The sequence below is a fragment of the Chionomys nivalis genome, chromosome 12 (genome assembly GCF_950005125.1).
Source record: "Chionomys nivalis chromosome 12, mChiNiv1.1, whole genome shotgun sequence".
NCBI classification, from domain to species: Eukaryota; Metazoa; Chordata; class Mammalia; order Rodentia; family Cricetidae; genus Chionomys; species Chionomys nivalis.
Window position 1 is genome coordinate 67,892,813 of NC_080097.1, and position 20,717 is coordinate 67,913,529.

Consider the following 20,717-nt stretch of genomic DNA (forward strand, 5'->3'; position numbering starts at 1 on the left):
ATGACTGGTCTCCGCGAGAAACATGGAACTGGGGAGCCATAGCTGGGAACCTGTGTCCCTCTCCACCATGGCTTTCCTCTGCAAAGTCACACAGGACCTTGGGAGTCAGTCCAGGGAACCTGTGACCCCCTCTAAAAATGCTGGGATCTGCAGAGCTTTACAGACCCTGGTGAGACAGGCCTGTGAATTTGAGCCCCTTCTTCCACAGGTGACCTTACCTGGGCCAGTCAAGCCAAAGGAAACCAGGCCAAGGATGCTGTGCGCCTACCTTCCATGGCTGGCATCCTCAGGTCCAGAAAGACTCTCTGGAGCCAGGCATGGGAACCTTTTCACCTTTGTCAGCTGGCCACCAGCTAGCCAGAGAATGCATGGGAAACATGTCGGGGAAGCTGTTCCTCCCTCTTCCACACATGGTCTCCCCAGGACAGTACAGGCCCTCGGCTGTCAGGCCGGCGAAGCTCTGCCTCCTAGTCCATGGCTGGTCTGTGCCCTCTTCTTTCATAACTGACCTCCGCTGGGCCAGCCAGTCTGGGGAAACTGTGCCCACTCTTCCACATCTGTCCTCACCAGGACCTGCCAGGTTAGAGAAGTTGAGTCCTTCCAACAGACGCTGTGCTCTCTACGTCTGGAGAAACCATGGGAGCAAGACTGGGTTAGCTGAGTCCCTCCCTCCAATGGCTGAGATCTCCAAGACCAGCCAAGCACTGGTGAGCCAGGCTGTGGAAGCTGTACCCACTATTCCATGGCTGACCTCCCCAGGCCTGGCCACGCACTAGGGAGCCAGGCTGGGGATGCTGTTCTCTCCTCTTTCACAGCTGGTCTAGAAGAATCTGTCAGGACTGTGGGACCAGACCATGGACTGTGTCTCCCCTTCCACTGCTGGACACTGCAGGACTGGAAAGTCATAGATAATTCATGCTGGGGAAGCTAGAATCCCTTCTTCCATGGCTGGGATCCTAGACTGTCCAGGAACTGGGGTGTAATGTTGGAAGCTTCGCTGCCTCTGCTGTGCCTGACCTGTGACCTCTCCCACAGAGCCTGCGGACCTGAAGAAGCTTTGCCCACTTTCCAACTGTCACCTGACCAGGGCCTGCCAGGCTGAAAAAAAACTGTGGAAAGGGGGTTTTAGGTTCCATGGACTGGAATCCAGGGCATGCAGGCCATGAGAGGCCAGCTTTGGAATGGGGAGCAGTTTTCACTACTTGGCTCCCCAGAGCATGGCCTGCCCCGTGTTTCCCCTCTTACGTGTCTGGCCTCTCCAGCAAAGGCCCCGCAGTACAATCCCAGAGAAGCTGCGTCCCCCACCTCCACAACTGGGTTTCTGGGGACCAGTCATGGCATGGGGAGCAAGGCCATGGACGCTGTGCCCCCTCTTCTGTGATTGGCTTACACCCCTATACATGATTGGTCTCCCCAGGGCCTGCCCGTACTGTGGAGCCGTCTGGGGAAGGTGCACCGTCCTCTTTCACAGCTGTCCTAGGCAGGACAGACAGGACATGGGGAGCCAGGCCTGGTGCGACGTGCTCCCCTCTTCACAACTTCCTCTGTATGGTGAGAGAGTCTCTGGAGACCAATGCCAGGTACCCCGATATCCCAATGTTAATGCTGATGTCTCAGGGCCAAAAAAGGGCTGTGGATCCAGGTTGGGGAAGTTGCACCCCTATCTTCCATGACTGTCCACTGCAGGGTCCGACAGTACTTTAGTAGCAGGCTAGGACCGGTGGTGCCATGCCTGAGAAGCTATGTCCCCTCTTCCATGGCGAGCCTCTGCTGCGCAAGACAGGACCTGGGGAGCCTGGCTGAGGAATATGTGCCACCTCTTCCAAGCATGTCCTCCCTAGGGACTGCCAGGACAGGCAAGTTATGCCCTTCATTGATTGTTGGCCTTCTATGGTCTTAAGAGTCCTAGGGGAGCCAGGACAGAGATGCTTCACACCCCTCTTCCACAAATGGCCTCTCCAGGGATGACCAGGACATTGGGAGTCAAGACAGGGAATCTGCCTCTCCTCTTTCATGACTGGCCTCTCCAGCATGAGCCAGTACCTGCGGTGTCTTGTGTGAAAGCTCTGCTCCCTCTTCCATGCCTGGTCTGTGACTCCTCCACAGGGCCGGACAGCCTGGGGGAGATGCAGCCATTTTCACAACTGACTTTCCAGGACAGAACAGGAATTGTGGTGCCAGGAAGGGCAAGCTGTGCTCCTTCCTCCATGACAGAAATCCCAGGGGCCGGCCATATAATGGGAAGCCAGGCCATGGAAATTGTGCCCGCCTTCCATGGATGGCCTGTGCCCTTTTCCATGACTGGCCTCCCCAGGTCCTACCTTGCCCTGCAGAGTTCAGGCTTGGGAAGCTGCATCCCTCCTTCTACAGCTGTCCAATGCAGGGACAGACAGGACATGGGATGCCAGTCTCCGTATAGTATGCACACATCATCCACAGCTGGTTTCTGTATGGCCAGATTCAGCAGTGCCAGCCCAGGGATCTGCACCCACATCTTTATGACTGACCTCCACGGGACTAAACAGGTCCTGCAGAAACAGTAGGAGGAAGCTGCATGTCTATATCCTATGGTTGGCCAGGACAGGTCTTGTTGAGCTAGACCTGGGATGCTGTGCCCCTATCTTACACACTCAGGGCTGAACAACCCCTTAGGAGAAATGCTGGGGAAGTTGTGCCACCAATCGTCCACAGCTGCTCTCCACAGTATAGGACAGGCCCTGGGGTGGCATACCTGGGAGTCTCTGCCCTTGACAAGTACCTGTGCCACCTCTTCTTTGGATAGCCTTCCCAGTGACTGACAGGCCAAGTAAGTTGTTCCCCTTCTTCCACAGCTGGCATACCCTGGACCGTAGAGTATTTGGAGAGCTAGGCTACGAATGTGGCACACTGCTTTTCCATAACAGACTTCTCTTGGGCTGAGCACCCCATGGGGAATCAGGCTGGTGAAGCTGCCCCACCATGTCCCATGACTGTACCTCCCAAGGCTAGCCATTCTCTGGGATCTAGGCTTGGAAAATCATGCACTCTCTTTCACGGATGACTTTGCCAGGTCCAGCCATGGCCAGCAGATCCAGGATGCAGAAGATGCGCCCACTATTCCACGATTGGCCACTCCACTGATGGCCCTGTGCTAGTGAGCCAGGCTGGGGATGCTCTGTTCCCCAAGGTTGGACTCGGCAGACATGGATAGGTTGTTGGGAGTCTGGCTAGGGATACTGTTCTACCTCTTACAAAGTTGGCCAAGATCAATAAAATAAACCATGTGCTTTCAATGATGTAAGGAAAGGTAACACTTATCCACTGCTGATGGGAGTGCTACCTTCTCTAGCCACTATGAAAATCAGTGTGGTGGTTTCCCAGAAAGCTAGAAATTATTTTCTCCCTCAAGATCCAGCGAAACCATTTTTAGATATATATCAAAATACAGAAATAATTGCTGATTCTTGTTCATTGCTGCTCTATTCATAATAGCTGGAAACAGGAAGCAACCTAGATGTCATTAAACTGATGAATGTATAATGGAAATGTGATACATTTAAACAATGAAATATTATTCAGCTCTTAAAAATCATAGAATTCTCAGGTAAATGGATAAAGCTAGAAAACATCATCTCAGCTGAGGTAAAATAGATCCTAAAAGACATTGTATGATTTCTTTCATATGTAGATGTTAGCTTTTAAGCTTTCAATATATGTGTTATTTTACAAATAACCACAGAGTTTGGATACCAAGTAAAGGACTGGGGGAAGGAGAGACTCCCTGAAGGAATAAAAGATAGAATATGTTGTTGTGGAGAGACAGGGAGACTCGGAGAATTAAAATGGGAGGAGATGAGATTAAAGGACTAAGGAGGGGCTATGGGGAGGACAAATAACACTAAAGGACGTTTGAGAAACCAACGTGGAAACCTACTACTGTAGAAGATTCCTAAATCACTTACATGTTTGAAAGGAACCTAAATGGAGTTACAAAGTACAGCGGAGACAACTGGACATCTTATGCCACCAAGTAAAACCTCCAATGCCTGGGAATAGGTGATACCTTGTTGAGCTGTTGGCCAAAGAGGCCCCATGGAAACCCTGAAACATCACAGGTTATTTCCAATGCTACTGATCACTTTCCATAAACTATTGTCCAAGGTAACATTTACTTCTCTCGTCAAATATGGAAGAGCTGAGCTAGTGCCTAATTAGAAGCTTCACCTTTATTGATCAGCTATTTTAGTTCTAGAAGGTACTCTGCTTGATACCATAAGAGAAAGGTAATCACCAATATTACCGAGCTACAAACCTGTGACTTACAGAAGTGACCTGCCTGTATGATACACTAGCTTAATAGTGGCACGAATTTTATGGGAGCAACCAATAACTTTGTGATTCCCTGAGATGGAACTCATACCTACACTGCAAAGTGTCTAAGAACCTCCAACTGATATGTCACGGTCTTAGGGGACGCCTACTATTATTCTGATAAAGAAACATAGCAGTAAAATGTCTCTTAATGGCAGCTGGCTATACCCATAGATCAGTCTTTCCCAATCTACATCAGAGAAGCTTCTTCTTCTAGTAGATGGGAAACCTCCAAGTGCACAGTGTGTAAAAAATGACAGACATTGGAGCATTGAGTCCTAAATGGGATGTTTTGATTGAACCCCTCCCCACAAGGCTCAGGGAGGTGTGAGGAGAGGAGGCAGAAAACCTGTAAGAGCCCGAGGTGATGGATGAATCGAGGGAAACAGTGACTTCCAGGCAGAGAAGGACTGATGTACATATGAACTCATGTAGACTGTGGTGCAAAATTTGCACCACAAGATTTGCACAGGTTCAATCCTGTAGTCCTAGTACAGAGAGGGGGAAGTGTTCATATAATTCTTTGAAAATTTTATATATTCATATAATGTATTTTGGACATATTCACCCACACCATCCCTCTCAACTTCTCCTTCTTTTTAATATATATATATATATATATATATATATATATATATATAATACATATATGTGCATGTATGTGTATATAAATACACACACATATATATGTACGCACATACATACAATTATATATGTATATATACATACATACACACACACACACACACACACACACACACACACATATATATATATATATATATATATATTTCACTGTGTTCAATTTCTGCTGCCAGTATATGGACAGGAATTAGGGGTTGGGCATCCACTGATCAAAGGGTTCCAATTCTTAAACTGACTCTCTTTCCCCTGGAGAGATAACTGTCAACAGCTCCTCAGAAGCCCCGCCCCCAGAAGGGGCGTTCACTGGCTGGGGTGCGCAGCTGTCTACTCAAGGTCCACAGGCAGCGCATGCGCGGGTGGGCGGGGCTGTATGCACGGGGAATCAAGGAGGCTCCCGTTAAGCTTCTGGGCTCCTTCAATACGAAGGAACCTCTACCTCTGTCCCAGCCGCCGCCAAGGAGCTGCCGCCTATCGTCGGTCACCGCCAAGGCGCAGAGCTGCCCGCGGGTGAGCCCGGGAAGCCGACCGGTGAGGGCTCAACCTAGTTGAGGGAAGTCTGGGCATCTGAGGAGCGGTCGCGCTCATCAGACTCTCCGCCTGGGTTGCCCGAGGCCATGCGCGAGATGGGTCAGGCAAGAGCAACGCGGGTGGTGGACCCTTCTACCTAGCATCCGTGGCCAGGGGTGACTGGCGCGGCCGCGGATCCCAGCCTCCATGGATAAGCGTTCTCCAGCGACCATCTTCAGTGGCTCCTGCTGGGACTTTCCTCTGATGGACAGGTGCTCGGCGGGGACATCGCAGGAAAGAGCTCCCTGGTACAGTGGATCAGTCAGGTAAGCACTGCGTGCCCTGGCAGTCTTAGGGCATTTTCCCACGCTTTCTCTGGGGGAGGGGGTGTGACCAATGCTCAGAAAACTGCATTCAGATCCTCAGCTGGGGCCCTAGTGCATACCCAGCTAGTTGCTGCTTTTGATAAATAGAACTCGCAGGATGCATGAAACAATTGATGTAGAAAACCCTGCTTCTTCTAGTTGAGAAACTGTGTACCCTCATTCCCACCCCATCTTGCCTCTGAAAATCTGGATCTCATTAAGTTTCTGGACTACTGTGAATTCAGGAATTCACAATGAAAATTGGATTGAGCAACATTTTAGTATTCGGTCTTTGCTTTTCCGCTCCACAATGAAGAAGCAACTTTGGGATTTCATTGTGTCTTTTTTGGGTTACTACCGTCACCCCCTTATCACCCCCTCTTATTTCCCAAAGTCATTTATTCGTTTCTTTAAACCTTTGGATTGCCCGGGTCTGGAGAAGTGCTCCAGTTTTTTAAAGGTCATTGTCTGTAAAGACGTTCCCATGAGTTCAGGTATCTTGAGATAAATTGCTGTCATTTTGTACACCTTTATTTCTTGGGGCTTTCCTAACTGCATTGAGCACGTGCCTTCTTAAGTTTGGGGTGGATTCATTCTCCTGCATTTCCGTGGCTGGATTTATGCTCTGGTTATGATTCTGTTTGAATTCCCAAGTGGAACTAGCTTAAGTGTCCTGTCATTCATATTGAAGCATGACGACCACGCCATTTCATGTTAATTTCAGTTGCATCTCTTTGTCTTATAAAGTTAAAGTTTTCTCTCAAAAATACTGCAAATGATATTTTGCTTTATTTTCTATGTGAATAACGTAGAGAAGAGTGGCTTGGGTTTTCTGGTTTGTTTGGCTTTTATTGACTTGAAATTCAGCTTTGTTTACCTGATGGAACCAAGGGAAAATATTCTCAAGTCCCAGGAATCCAGGACTCACAATCTTTGTGCTTAGTTTTCCTTTCCTGAGTGGGTGTGGTGAGGGAAAGGAGGTTGGCAGAAGTTGGAAGTTATTAGGGAGTCACATAATACAAACATAATTGCCTACAAAATCAGGTGACCAGGACTCCAGTTGCTTTCTTTCCCTGGACTGTGATAACATGTGACAACACATAAGTTTGTGTCAGGGTTTCTTAGAATTTAACTTGCTTCACTAAATGGAGGCAGTATGTAGTATAAATTGTCTTTCCTAGTCTTTTTTCTCCTTAAGGACTCTGATGGGCTGTATTTTGCTATGTGCTGTCTTTATAAGAAAAGGCTGTACACACAGTTGGCATTGAGCTTTCGTTTGATTTGGGTGAAGTGATTGATTACCAGCTACTGATAGTGTGCACGGGAGAGACTTAGTAATTCTTGGGCCTTGAACGGGATGGTAATTACCTTGCACATCTGTGGTGAAACTTAGATTAGGAAAATTTGCTATGTCTTCTCTCTGTTTTGAGATAGGATCTCACTATGTAACCCAGGCTGGTCTTGAACTCACAGAGATCTACCTGCCTTCTGAGTGCTGGAATTAAAGGCCTAGCTCCCCTCTTTCTCTTTGTTTTAGTGTTTGTCTTGTAATGTAGGCTGACTCAGAACTCAGGGCTTCCTTGCTTCAGTTTCTTTAAGGTTCTCCTGCCTGAGGTGGACGCTGGTTAGAATCTTGCTGGTAAGCCACAGTCACATGGCAATACACATTAATGAAGATGAGTTAAACTAATATGTAAGAGTCAGCCAATAAGAAGTTAGAGCTAATGGGTCAGGCAGTGTTTAAATGAATACAGTTTCTGTGTGATTATTTTGGGTGTAAGCTAGTCGGGCAGCTGGGACAAACAAAGGGACCCCTCCTTGTTAGTTATTACTGACAAGGATAAACATCCTTATGGAAGTGAATGTCATTGTGCTGTGTGTTCTGCTTAGCTTACTACACTGTGGGAGAGAGAAGGAAGCTGTTAGTAGGAAGATGTTTATTTCTTGTACATGTCCTCAATTGTTTAGTTTCTAGTCCATCTTTGTGCTGATCAGGTCATTGTACGTAGATCAGACATTATTTTTATCAGTCTTTGCTGGGAGATTGGAATGGTTGATCAGTACTGAAACACTGTGATTGAATTGTGTATTGGGAAATGAAGTGCTTTGTTTTACCTCTTCAGAGCTGTGTCTTGGGGCATTTGTATGATGTAGATGGTAAGTGAAAGAAAGGGGAAGGTGTGAGGCATTTACTCTTTTTTTTTTTTTTTTGGATTTTTCAAGACAGGGTTTCTCTGTAGCTTTTTGGTTCCTGTCCTGGAACTAGCTCTTGTAGACCAGGCTGGCCTCGAACTCACAGAGATCCGCCTGCCTCTGCCTCCTGAGTGCTGGGATTAAAGGCATGAGCCATCACCGCCCGGCTGAGGCATTTATTATTTATGCCATGATGTAGGCTTCTTGTAGGGATTTTTATTTTCTGATCATAAGCCTGCTCTTGGTCTTAGAATCAGTTCCTGCCATCACAAATAATGAATTATTTATGAAAGATATGGAATTAATTAGGTTGATACACTACAATCAACTGCCCTTTTTAATTTGAGGTGTCAACACAGGGGAAAGCTTTTCCTAGAAGTTAAGCATCAAGTTTTGTAGAACCCCAAGTTGGTACTCTCTTGTGATCTCTACTAAAGGACATTGCCATTTTTCACTGTCTGATCTTGAGCAACCACTTTATCTTTCTCAGACTTTGTATCTTTGCTTATTATTCTCACCTCCACCTCCACCCCCACTCCCCACTACTATCCTGTCAGCTAAATGCTACTGTTGTGAGAAACAGGCCAGAAAGCTCCATACTGTGTGCTGGTGCAGTTTCATTGATCAGCTCCTGGTATGGACAAAATGGAAATCCTAGCCCGCAAGGGAAAACCTGTCACTCGCTTCGCTGTTATTTTCCCCTGCGGAAAGCAACTAAACTACTATAAGACGTCTGTCCTTCCTCTTGCTTGGGAAAGCTGGCCTGTTTTCATTTTCTCTTTGGGTCTTCTCACATTTTCTCTCCCTGAATATTTACCAGGGAGTATTTTTAAAGTAACTTTTGGTTCAGAATGCTTGTTAGATGCAAATCACTGGGTTCAGCGCTGACTTCCGAGCTGGGGCCTGATGTCAGGTGAAGCAGTGGTAAACAGTGAGCAGTGTCTGGATATTTAAAGCAGACTACGGAGGAGGTCAGTGTAGCTGCTGTTCCTTACCGTCATTTTCACACTTATCATTTAAAACTAGTTCACTCAGTTGTCTTCTGTGCTAGGTGCCCTCTATTTTACCTACGTTCATCATTTCATTCTCAACGGCTCCCTCCTGTGGGTGGGGACCATTGAAGAATCCTGAGAATGAAATTATTAACCAATTTTTAGGATAAGGAAAAATTCCTAAAGTAACTTAGTAGTGGTCATGTAGCCAGCTAGTAGGCCTTAATGTGATGTTGAATTGATTATTATGACTCAGAGGTCAGGCTTTTCCATATCATTGATGCTGTCATATGAAAATTTCAACTTCATTTTAAAAACAAATTAATTTTGTTGATGTATTACAGAATGCAATAAATACACCCATTTTAAGAATATAAGGTTTAGTGAGTCATGATAAAGCATACTTGTCTATAATTCAACAGGGTAAAAACAACATTTCTACCATTTTCAGAATTGATATGCCTGCCACCTTCTAGGCTAGTCTCTGTAATGCTCACCTGTTGCCTACTCTACCATAGGCAACCACTAGGGTACTCCGTATTTTTGATATTGTAGTCCTATCTTCTCTGGCCTGCTGCCTGTTTTTGTAAATAAGGGTTTAGTGAGATGCAGCCACACCCATATTGTCTATGGCTGCTTTGGAGCTCAACACTTCTACACAAGTAATTTGTTGAGCCTTAATCATACCTAACAAGACCCAGTTATTCACATCTACGTGAACAATACTTTATTTTTCAGCATATATTTCATGTTCTTTAGCATTCATTTGAAAATCTATGGAGGAGCTGGGTCAGTGGGTAAAATGTTAATGTGGTAACCTTGAGGACCAGGCATGACACCATGTGTCTGTAATCTGAGGGCTGGAAGGTAGAGACAGGAGCATCCCCGAGGCTCCTAGCCAGGTAGTCTTGCCAGTCTGTGAGCCCATGTTCTCTGAGTGACTGTCTCAAAGACTAAGGAGGAGAGTGATAGGAGGAGGACAGCTGACACTCACCTGTCCTCCCTAGGTACACGCACTAGCACGCGGCCTGCATCATAATGCACACACCACACACAGATGTGAGCTAGGGAAAGTCAAGCTTCACTCAGTACATTGTCATATGTCGCCTTAGTCTCCCACTTCTTTCATTCTCTAAAATTATGTCCTTTACATTTATTCAAATTTGCTGACTTCAGTATATAATGTCTTATAGATTTTGACTAATGTGTATATTCATCTAACCAGTGCTTGAATTAGAATAATTTTTTATCTTTCCAGATTGGTCTGTATCTTTTGTAGTCATCCAGTTTTTAATCCTAATGCTCAGAAACCATTAATCTGCTTTCTGTCTTCATGTGGCTTTTGTTTGTTCGTTGTTTGTTTGCTTTTGTTGTAGTTGATCCTTTTTAGGAACATTTAAGTCTAGGGATGTATGGCAATTTATGTGTCTCTAGTATGTACAAAAGCCTATGTTCAATCCCTAGTAGCAGATAACCCTGTATGTGGTGGTAGATGTCTCTAATCCCTACACTTGTGGTTGGATAGAGGAGGTGGATGCTAGAAGATCACACATTTGAGATTATCTATTTGTACACAGAGTTCAAGGATACCCTTAATTATATAAGTCCTGTCTCAAGTCAAAGTTTGTGTGTGTGTGTGTGTGTGTGTGTGTGTAGGGGGTGTCATAGAAATGGAATTATATAGAATGTAACTTTTTGTATGCTAACTTATGCTATCTTTTTTGTGGTTATTTTCCATTCCTTGGTGAGATATCTGTTCAAAACTGTACACCCTGAAACTTCAGCTAATTGAACCATAACCCTAATGCTAACCCTGTATATGTGCAGTTGATTATTATTTGAAAATGGTATCTTCTAATATGTTGTTTATGTTTTTATCCCTTTCTTCCACCCACCTCCAAGGGTCTTATATATAGTCCATTAGACTGAAAGTCTGTAGTTGAGGATGGATTTGAACTTCTGATCTTTCTGTTTTTATTTCTTGAGTACCTGGAGTACAGGGGTATGTCAGTGCATTGGGTTTATATGGTGCTGCGATTGAACTCAGCGTCTTTTGTATTCTACCAATCAAACTGTATTTCATCAATTTTTATTATTATTCAAGTGTGCTAAAGAACACACTTTCAACTAGAATACATAGTTAATACCCTACTTAGCACTGAGCTATATGCTTCCTGATTTTTGTTTAGATTTTGAAGCACTGGGATCATTCCTAGAGCCTCTTACATGTTAGACAAGGGCTCTGCCATTGAGCTAACTATATAATTCTAGTCAGCAACTATTCTAACTCTGTGATTAACCCTGGGATGAATCTGAAAATACTTAGGGGTAACTGTTGTCATTGTGTTACTGAGTCATGAACATGGCTGATCTGCTTATCTAGGTCTTTGGTTCATTATTGGTGTTGTATTTTTCAGCAGTTGAATCCTGCATTTTTGTAAAACTTTATTTATACAGCACTTGGTTCCATATATGTGGTTTCAGGATCCATGATTTCAGTGTCAGTGAGCAGGATGATATGGTTCAGTAGGATATTTTGAGGGAGAAGAGACCAGGAATGCTGGTTAATGGTTTTTGTTTGTATTTTTCTTTCTTTTTTGTCATCTTGACACAAGCTAGAAGAGGTGAAATCACCTGTGAAAATTTTTTCAGGGTCAGCATGCAGAACCTGTGGTCCAGAGCGACCAAGCTTGGTAATAGCAAGAGTCTCCCAAGTAGGACTGCTTTTAGCAGCATGTAGGCTGCAGTATTGAGAGGCCCATGGTGAGAAGCTGAGACTTGGCACTATGTAGCCGAATCACAATCCCTCAAGAGACCAGGAGAGGCTATTGATGAAGATGTAGCTTTGGTGTTAGTGAATACCCCCAAGGACAGTGAGAGATGTGGAGCTGTTCTGCAAGATAAGTTTGAATGCTCACAACTGTAAGAGGTCGGGACTGCATAGACAAGTTTAAATGTTCATAACTTTAAGAGGATGTGACTGCATAGACGAGTTTGAATGTTCACAATTATAAGAGGTCGAGACTGCTTACCATATTTTCTGGCTGTGGAGTATGAGGCTCAGAGAGGCTAGATCACTTGCTCAACATTAGGACTTAAACTAATGAGGATCTGGCTTTCAAACCCAAACACTTCTGTATGCTTCAGTCTAAGAGAAATGGAAATACTTAATTGAAAAGGATATCCACTGTGAGCTATGACTCTGGCAGAGCCCTATGTAACTTTGACTTTGCCAGTTGACTTATTGTTATGCATCGTTTTCTATTTTATGATCTATTAAGCTAGGTCACCAGATAGTTCTTCTGCATCATGAAAGATATTGGGTTTCCATCACTCCCATAATGAGAAATCCATCTAGAAATTCAGGAGAGGATATAATGCAAAGAAGTAACACTTAGGAATACTTGACATTATTAAGAGAAAATTTTTAGTGAAATTTGTTTTTTGTCTTTACAAACTTGAAAATTTGTAGAGGGTCGTTACATGTATACTTATGTACCTATATGTAAATTATATGTGGCATTATATACTTGAAGAACACAGATTATAAAATATTTCATAAACGTGGGTTTATATATGATTAACCTCTTGGTATAATTAACTTAATGGCTATATGCTATTTTATTAGTTGGACTTAGATTTATCCTTATGTCACTAATTATCTGTTTTGAATATTTATGTTGCATTTCTCTGTCCTTCCTTGCTCATTGTTGCTCCCTTCTTACTTTCTGCTACTTGCTGACATTGCTGTGGAGATATCCTATATACACATATCTGTGTATACTTGTTTACGTCCTCATACAGAAACAGAATTGCTAGCACAAAGGGATTTACATCAGCTGCTGTTGGTAGATAGTGCCAAGTTGTCTGTGGAAAGCATCTGTTGTTTACAGTTTCACTGGTAGTCATGAGTACCTGCGTCCCATTTCTTCATAACCATTAGAAACAAGTTTAGATTTGTAAATTTTGCTTTCTTGGGAGTCTTGGTGTTTATCCCAGGCTGAACTTGAACTCAGTGATCCTCTTGCTTTATCCTCCCCAGTGCTTGGATTACAGGTGTGTGCCACCATCCCCGTCTCTCAATAGAACACTTTTAATGTTTTCAATGCCATAAAATTTCCAGATTATTAGTAATCAGTAATAAATTAAAGGACCCTGTGTTTTTGTTCATCTTTTCTTTTTAAATTAATATTGTTCATATTTGTTTCTACAGAATAAATTGATTTTGTATTTAATCTATAAACTTCTATGTATATTTTTAAAGCTGAAAATTACAAAACTTGTGAAATACATGTCGTCTAAGAACAGAACTGTTAAAGTTCTGTGACCAAGAATGCTCATGACTCTTGCAGAGAACCTGAGTTTGGTTCCTCAGAATCCACGTGATGGCTCACAACCATCTGTAACTCCAGCTCTATTGGATCAATAGTCTCTGCAGGTTCTAGGTAAACACATGGTATACATACAGTTGTACAGGCAAAACTTTCACATCCAAATCTTAAATATTTTTTAAAATTACTTATTTATGCATTTTGAATGTGTTTGTAAGCACATTCTGCCTGCCTCTGCCTGAATAATGTGATTAAAGCTGTATTCTGCAGTGCCTGGCTATCTTTGCTTCTGTAAATGTATATCATATCCTTAGTGAGGGACTATGGATGAAATTATCATGGTATTATGTAGTTTTATGATTGTGTCTTCTTATTTTCCCCTCCCATTGTGGCCTGGTATTAGTTATTCACTTTTGAGTTCTAGCTTCCTTGTGTGTAAAGTGGGAAAAGCCACCCTCACTATGTACACAGAGCTGGTTGCAAGACATGTGTGCTTATTAAGTGTTGCATACACACTTTCTTGGGAAGATTTAGTGTAGATGATGGTGTAAAAGATTGGAAGGTAGAAGAAAGATGCCAGAATCTTACCAGTAGGCCACAGCCTCGTGGTGATACAAATATTGATATAAATGGGTTGATTTAAGATATAAAAGCTAGCCGGGCAGTGGTGGCGCACGCCTTTAATCCCAGCACTTGGGAGGCAGAGGCAGGTGGATCTCTGTGAGTTCAAGACCAGCCTGGTCTACAAGAGCTAGTTCCAGGACAGGCTCCAAAACCACAGAGAAACCCTGTCTCGAAAAACCAAAAAAAAAAAAAAAAAGATATAAAAGCTAGCTAAGAATACACCTATGACATTGGACAAACAGTGTTGTAATTAATACATAATTAATATAGTTTTGTGTGATTATTAAAGTCTGTGTCACCAGGAAACTAAAGTGCAGTCACCACTTACATATGGTGCCCACCGTCTGTGGTCTGGATCCACGTAAAACCTAAAATAGCTTAAAATAGAGGGCTTCTAGACCCACAAAAACAGAAGCCAAGTGCAGCTTCTTGGTAGCCACATTGTTTCAATAGACTCTATTTGCTGGTGGCAAACAGAGGTAAGACTCCTGTAAGAGGAGCTTCCTGACTCAGCATTACCAGCAAGAACTGTGAAACTCCTTTAAGAGTCAGCTTCCTGGTTCATGCTGGTGGTACAAATGGTTCTGACTCTATTGAAAGGTCCTGTATGGAGCACTTACGGGGTTTGAGAGCCGCATGCAGCAAATTGCTTAATGAAAGCAACATAGACCACTGCATCCCCGGAGCTGGGGCACTGAACATGGCTCCCAGAGCTGGCATAAACCTACCTCTTCCATACTGAAAGGACAAGGAAGGCAGAGTGAGCATCCAGGGCTGCCTCGACCACACTGCTTGTCGTTATAAAATTCTCCTTGTCAGAAAAGTTTTTTAGATACACAATAGGACAGATTAAGACATAAAAGAGCTCTGAACAAGACACAGTATATTTAAAAATATATGTAAGTTTGGGAGAGGAGAGACAATCATACATTAAAGGAGTAAGGATAATAAATATTAAGATGAATAGAGTGAAAAGCTATATAAAGATGGAACATACACTGGGAGTCTGATTTATGTATATTATTGTGTTTTCTTTGAATTTTTTAACTATAGATAGACATTTGATTCTGGGGGCTACTAAATTAAAACAACGTATTAAAGTATCTTGACTTCAAAATTTGAGTTTAAGGATATGTTACTTTGGAAAAAAGGTTCTGCCTTTGTTTCTACAGAAGATGAGAACCTGTGGATTCCTTCCAGGCTAATGTGGTTAGATGGAACAAGATCCCCTGATAGTTCTCCATGAACCATAAAAATACTTCACCCAGCAAATAACAAGAAGCACTTTGGAAAAAACTATGCCCAAATTCTCAAAATGATTGTTTATAAATGTTTGTTTTCATTTAAAGGGGATTGATTATAAATGATTAAATGCTCACAGTCAATCCCTTTCTAAAAATAAAGGGGTTTTGATATAAAGATGAGTACTTTGCATTGTTGAGGACCTTGGTCTATTGATACAAATTTAAGGTTGAATTATACACTGCATATGTGTATTTCTGCTCTTGTTTAAGGAATTCTGTTGATACAGGTTTTTGGTTTTTGTTTTTTTTTCTTTATTATTATTATTATTATTACAAATTTTAACCTCCTCCCATTTCCCTTCCCCTCCCCAATTCTTCCTCCCCCTCCCTCTCCTGTCCAAAGAGCTTTCAGGGTTCCCTGCCCTGTGGGAAGTCCAAGGTCCTCCGCTCTCCATCCAGGTCTAGGAAGGTGATGATCCAAACAGACTAGATTCCCACAAAGCCAGTACATGGAATAGAATCAAAATCCACTGCCAAAAGCACTCATTGTCAGCCACGTTCAGAGAGTCTGGTTTGATCACATGCTCCATCAGTCCCAGTCCAGCTGGCCTTGGTGAGTTCCCATTAGATCAGCTCCACCGTCACAGTGGGTGGGCGCACCCCTTGTGGTCCTGACTTCCTTGCTCATGTTCTCCCTCCTTCTGCTCCTCATTTGGACCCTGGGAGCTCAGTCCAGTGCTCCAGTGTGGGTCTCTGTCTCTATCTCCGTCCATCGCCAGATGAAGGTTCTATGGTGATATGCAAGATATTCATCAGAGTGGCTATAGGATAGGGCCAGTTCAGGCGCCCTCTCCTCAGCTGCTCAAGGAACAAGCTGGGGACATCTCCTTGGACACCTGGGAACCCTTCTAGAGTCCAGTCTCTTGCCGACTCTCAAATGGCTCCCTTAATTAAGATATATACTTCCGTGTTCCCCTATCCACTCCTCCTACATCCCAACTGTCCCATTCCCCAAGTTCTCCCCATCCTCCCCTTCTCACTTCTCTCTCCCCATCTCCCCTTACCCCCGTCCCACTCCCACCCCCAAGCACTCAATTTTTGCCTGAAAATCTTGCATACTTCCAATATCCAGGAGGATAACTACATTTTTTTTCCTTTGGGTTCACCTTCTTAATTAGTTTCTCTAGGATCACCAACTATAGGCTCAGTGTCCTTTGTTTATGGCTAAAATTCACTAATGAGTGAGTACATACCATATTCCTCTTTTTGGGTCTGGGTTACCTCGCTCAGGATAGTGTTCTCTATTTCCATTCATTTGCATGCAAAATTCAAGGTGTCTTTTTTTTTTTTTTTTTTTTTTTTACCGCTAAGTACTACTCTAATGCGTACATATTCCACACTTTCTTTATCCATTCTTCCATTGAGGGGCATCTAAGGTGGTTTCCAGGTTCTGGCTATTACAAAAAAATGCTGCTATGAGCATAGTTGAACAAATGCTTTTGTAGTATGATTGGGCATCTCTTGGGTATATTCCCAAGAGTGGTATTGTTGAATCCTGAGGTAGGTTGATCCCGAATTTTCTGAGAAACCGCCACACTGATTTCCAAAGTGGCTGCACAAGTTTGCATTCCCACCAGCAATGGATGAGTGTTCCCCTTATTCCACATTTTCTCCAGATTAGGTTATCATTAGTGATTTTGATTTTAGCCATTTTCACAGGTGTAAGATGGTATCTCAAAATTGTTTTGATTTGCATTTCCCTGATAACTAAGGAAGTTGAACTTGTCCTTAAGTATCTTTTGGCCATTTGAACTTCTGTTGAGAATTCTCTGTTTAGTTCAGTACCTCGTTTTTTAATTGGGTTATTTAGATTTTATTGTCTAGTTTCTTGAGTTCTTTATATATTTTGGAGATCAGACCTTTGTCTGATGCAGGATTGGTGAAGATCTTCTCCCATTCGGTATGTTGCCTTTTTGTCTTAATGACTGGGTCCTTTGCTTTACAGAATCCTCTCAGTTTCAGGAGGTCCCATTTATTTATTGTTGCTCTCATTGTCTGTGCTACTGGGGTTATACATAGAAAATAGTCTCCTGTGCCCATGTATTACAGGTTACTTCCCAATTTCTCTTCTATCAGGTTCAGTGTGGTCAGATTTATATTGAGATCTTTAATCCATTTGGACTTGAGATTTGTGCATGGTGATAGATAAGGATCTATTTTCATTTTTCTACAGGTTGACATGCAGTTACGCCAGCACCATTTGTTGAAGATGCTTTCTTTCTTCCATTGTATAATTTTAGCTTCTTTGTCAAAAATCAGGTGTTCATAGGTTTGTGAACTAATATCCAGGTCTTCGATTCAATTCCATTGGTCAACGTCTCTGTTTTTGTGTCAATCCAAGCTGTTTTCCTTACTGTAGATCTGTAATAAAGTTTGATGTCAAGGATGGTAATGCCTCTAGAAGTTCCTTTATTGTATAGAATTGTTTTGGCTATCCTGAGTTTTTTGTTTTTCCGTATAAAGTTGATTATTGTTCTCTCAAGGTCTGTGAAAAATTTTGTTGGGATTTTGATGGGGATTACATTGAATCTATAGATTGCCTTTGGTAGAATTGCCATTTTTACTATGTTGATCCTACCCATCCAAGAGCATGGGAGATCCTACCATTTTCTGGTGTCCTCTTCAATTTCTCTCTTCAAAGCCTTAAAGTTCTTGTTAAAAAGATCTTTCACTTCCTTGGTTTGTGGTACCCCAAGATACTTTATGCTATTTGTAGCTATCATGAAAGGTGAAGTTTCTCTGATTTCCCTCTCTGTTTCTTTATCCTTTTGAGTATAGGAGGGCTACTGATTTTTTTTTAGTTGATCTTGTATCCTAGCACATCACTGAAGGTATTTATCAGCTGTAGGAGTTCTTTGGTAGACTTTTTGGGGTCACTGATGTACACTATCATATCATCTGCAAATAACAAAAGTTTGACTTCTTCCTTTCCAATTCGAATCCCCTTGATCTCCTTATGTTGTCTTATTGCTATTGCTGGAACTTCAAGCACTATATTGAAGAGGTATGGAGAGAGTGGACAGCCTTGTCTTGTTCCTGATTTTAGTGGAATGGCTTTAAGTTTCTCTCCATTTAATTTGATGTTGGCTGTCGGCTTGCTGTATATTGCTTTTATTATATTTAGGTATGATCCTTGTATCCCTAATCTCTCTAAGATCTTTATCATAAAGGGGTGTTGAATTTTGTCAAATGCTTTTTCAGCATCTAATGAATGAAATGATCAAATGGTTTTGTTCTTTCAGTTTATTTATAGGATGGATTACATTGATAGATTTTTGTATGTTGAACCAGCCCTGCATCTCTGGGATGAAGCCTACTTGATCATAATGGATGATTTTTTGATGTGTTCTTGGATTCAGTTTGCCAGTATTTTATTGAGAATTTTTGCATTGATATTCATGAGTGAGATTGGTCTGTAATTCTCTTTCTTGGTTGAGTCTTTGTGTGGTTTTGGTATCAGGGTAACTGTAGCCTCATAAAAAGAAGTTGGCAATGACTCTTCTGTTTCTATTATGTGGAAAACATTAAGGAGTATAGGTATTAGCTCTTTTGGAAGGTCTTGTAAAATTCTGCACTCAAACCATCTGGTCCTGGACTTTTTTTGGTTGGAAGGTTTTGGACAACAGCTTCTATTTCCTTGAGACTTACAGGTCTATTTAAATTGTTCTCCTGGTCTTGATTTAATTTTGGTATATGATATTCATCTTTAAAATGTCCATTTCTTTTACATTTTCCAATTTTGTGGAGTACAGATTTTTATAGTAAGATCTAATGATTCTCTGAATTTCCTCAATGTGTGTTGTTATATCCCCCTTTTCATTTCTGATCTTGTTAATTTGAGTGTTCTCTCTTCGCCTTTTGTTCCACTGGGGAGATCCTAAAGAGTCGGGTGTCTTGCCTTGTGGCTGTTGACTCACCTCTTAGGTCCCCTCAGTATTGGAGCAAGCTGTGTTTCAGGGTTCCATGAAGCTTGCAGGTGAATAGGCGGGTTTGGGGAAGAGGTGGGTTAGGGAATAGCCTAGCTTCTTCTGGAAAACTCCCTGTTGGCTGGCTAGAAAAGCCAAGGGAGTTGAGAAGGAGCACCTGGGTTTTGTCCCACTGGGGAGGTCCTAGAGAATGGGGTGTCCAGCTGTCCGGCCGTGTAGCTGTTGACTCATCTCTTAGGTCCCCTCTAGTAGATTTATTAATTTAGTAAATTTACTAATCTCCATTAGGAGATTTTAGTAAATGTTGTATTGCAATAATCTATATTGGCCAGCAGGTGTCGCAGTTGTGGCCATGTGGTGCAGAGACACTACTAGCGGCTGTGTGAACAGTCCCTCTTGGTTCCTGCATTGGTGCCTGCTTAAATACTGACAAATATGCTTTGCTCGACAAATTAAGAGTAATTATTAAGAACAATTAAAGTGATTGTGAACACAGAGAGCGCTTTTTGGTGCCCAGAGTATCAAGAAACCCAACACTTGCCGGCAGTAACAAGCCACAAACAGGACCAGTGCACAGCCAGGGGACATGACACCATGCAGGTATCATGGTGGGAGAAAACACAGGCAGCTGGAGAGGCTGCAACAGCCTGCCATGGATGGGAGGCAGTGGCAGGAATTGATGAGCCGGTCCAGGTAGATGCAAGCTTGTACCCACATGGGGCAACAGACGTAGGTAAACACAAATAAAGTAGTCCCAGATTACACTGGGACTCACAATTGAGTATAATAAAAAAAAATCTTTATTTAGGGGAAACGCACAGATCAGAGTCCTCTGCACAAATGGGAAACAGGAACCCAATTCAGCCGCCAGGTAAGAGAGGTGAGATAGAGCAGGCATGCCAATGCTCACCTTTTCAGTACCCAAGGCCACTCCCAACCTGTTCCAGCATCTCAAAGATCATTGGTTGAAAGAGGTTCTCCAGTGCCCCTATGCATCACACATGGGTCACTACAGTTCCCAATTCAATTAAACAATTCTCTGCCCATATTTGTGTTTTTATGTTGGGAAACAGAATGTATCTGATAACTTGTTTGCAGCTTTGCTTAACTGTGTGAGTGTCATTATGCTGTGTATTATTTTCTGTAAGCATGTTGTAGATGCTTTGTAGGAAAAATAGGGTAGAATGGAGCTAATTTGATGGTTTCTAGGAGCAAACTTATTTTATGAATGATCCAAGAACATTTGAAATTGCTCGTTTTGGGTTAGGCTTTGAAAAAACCAAAGGAGAACAATGCACAGTCCCAGGTCATAGAGAGTGTATTAGAAAACAAAAAGTTTTTGGTCTTGTGCACAAAACAAAAAGTAAGTTTTCTGCAAATCACAAGTACAAGTTATGTAAGCTTATAGAAAAACATGTCTGCACAGAATGAGTATGTGCCAGGCCACTAGAATGTAAGAGTTTGGGATATGCAAATAGCA

The 20,717-nt window shown here is 42.6% G+C and overlaps 1 protein-coding gene across 1 annotated transcript in view; it reads left to right on the top strand.

Annotated features, from left to right (window-relative positions):
* The first annotated feature begins 5,389 nt into the window (after positions 1-5,389).
* LOC130884973 (disks large homolog 5-like) overlaps positions 5,390-20,717 on the top strand; it is a 38,466-nt gene continuing 23,138 nt past the window's right edge. The window contains exon 1 of the mRNA XM_057786312.1: positions 5,390-5,828. The gene's annotated coding sequence lies outside the window, so the exon portion shown is untranslated. The remainder of the gene's footprint in view (positions 5,829-20,717) is intronic.